This window comes from Ceratina calcarata, unplaced genomic scaffold (genome assembly GCF_001652005.2).
Source record: "Ceratina calcarata isolate Rehan_Ccalc_2016 unplaced genomic scaffold, ASM165200v1 scaffold443, whole genome shotgun sequence".
Taxonomy (NCBI): Eukaryota; Metazoa; Arthropoda; class Insecta; order Hymenoptera; family Apidae; genus Ceratina; species Ceratina calcarata.
The window spans coordinates 2,803-4,820 of NW_017168153.1; the positions used below are offsets into that span (position 1 = coordinate 2,803).

General features: G+C 43.4%; 1 long non-coding RNA gene across 1 annotated transcript in view; it reads left to right on the plus strand.

Annotated features, from left to right (window-relative positions):
• Positions 1-1,295: 1,295 nt before the first annotated feature.
• Positions 1,296-2,018, plus strand: part of LOC113464616 (uncharacterized) — a 39,115-nt gene continuing 38,392 nt past the window's right edge. The window contains exon 1 of the long non-coding RNA XR_003389467.1: positions 1,296-1,364. This is a non-coding gene — a long non-coding RNA (uncharacterized LOC113464616). The remainder of the gene's footprint in view (positions 1,365-2,018) is intronic.

Genomic DNA, 2,018 nt, shown 5'->3' on the forward strand with positions numbered 1-2,018 from the left:
TTTGCAATAACGTCATCAAGCTTGAAAACGATCCGGCGAATAAAAATATATTGAGGAACGCACGAAACCCGAGTTAATTAAACGCGAGTCGCGAGATGACCATAGAGAACCGAGGCTCGTATTATAGGTCGATTAAGAGTCAGCTTCGAGCCGAGCTCAGCACGATGATACTTTTCAAGTAACCTTGCCGTCATTATCTAACCAGGAAACGTCCTATTGACTAATATTGTTTGCGATACCATTATTATATCATCGCCGAGGTGGTCATTATTGCGCAACGTCTTACACGCAGATCCTAACAGAAGATTCCAGTTTCGGCTCACCTTTGATAACAATCAAGAGTAATATCGCAAACATTACAAAATGAATAAACTGTCTTAGAGAATGATTGAGCCTGAATCTCTAGTTTGATATTTAAGTCACTGTACAATAATCGAATATGCAGCAATGTTTATAAAAAATTAGTGGGGGTTTCAACTTTAAAGAAAAAGAATTTAGAAATTGTTTTAAAAAATGATTGAGTTAGAATCTGCAGTTTCATGTACGAGTGTACAAGTTACATAAGAATCGAATATATAAAGTATTTAAAAAAGACAGGAAAGATTTTATAAATATTATAACAAAAATTGAGTCAGGTGTCTATCGCGCATTAACAGCTATTGGTACGTCCGGGCCATTTACCACTAACCCGCGCGCGCCCCACTCCGTCGATCGGCAGTGGGTGATTTCCGCTTTTCCATCGGTCCCGTTGAATGCCAAGAACGCCGCGTTCGTTCGATCTCGCGCGCGGATTGCCCGTGACCCCGGCTGCACTTTCCGCGCTCAACCCCCGGCGGCCGCCGCGCGCGGGGAAGGAAAATTACGATCTCGCCTCACCTTCGCCTCGCCACGGTTCGGTTCGGTTCGCTCGCCGGCAATGCCAGCCAACGACCTTGGCCTTGCCCGAATAAGACTCGGCCTTGGCTGCTGGCGGACGATCGATGCGCGACCGTCACCGCCAGCCGCTGCGATGCAACACGCTCGTAGTGCTGCAGCCAAGCCGGGGGAACTGGATACGTATTGTAAGCAACTAAGTACGCGAACGGACTCTGTTCTCGTTCTCACGTGTTCCCGGTTTAGACGCATCGCGTGCGTCGCCGTTCGACCGACGACGACGACGACGTTGCGGTCGCATCACGAAATCCGTGTCACGCGTCCCGACGCAACGGTGCTGGGGTCTTCTGGTTTTAGAGATCCACGCCCCGCGTCCACACGATTTCGTCGCTTTGTGCAAGCTCCCTACGTGACTCATCGCGCGTCGCTGGCATCGCACCTCGCGAATTCGCTGCCAACAGTATCCTCTTCTTAACAAAACGATCTAATAGGTAGATGAATACTGGCACAAGGTCTTAAATAATATACACTACAGGAATATAAGGATACATTTATTCAATAAAACACAAAAGATTTCTTAAGGATGTATTGGCTATACAGTCAATCTCAAAAGTTTATGTACTTTAGAAAAACGCATTTCCTATAATTAAAAAGAAATCAGACGTCGGAGGAACAATGCTAAAAATAAATCGCTACGTGCTAAATAGTATAGAAGGAAATATTCAATTAATTATTGACGCTGGTGAAAAGTTTTTTATTCAGAAATTGTAGGCACTGACATCCTCTACAAAGAAAGATTCTATGCATTTTCCTTCTAATTTCGATATTTAACGAGTTACGTATGATTATTTGGCATTTTATTGATGTTGATAAAATCCGACCATCCCACCGTCGAAATGGCGAACTTTTGGCAAAAAATTTCGTTTTTCCTCAATAACTCCTAAACCCTTGGAGATACGGGAAAATTGCATACGACGTTTCTTGTAGAGTACGACGAGATCTACAATTTCTGTATAAAAGTTTGTCGCTAGCGTTAATAGTTTACGAGTTATTGACGAAAAACTAAAAAACAGTTTTTTGCAAATTACTCGTTAACTATTGACGCTAGCAAGAAACTTTTATACAGAAATTGTAGATCTCGTCGT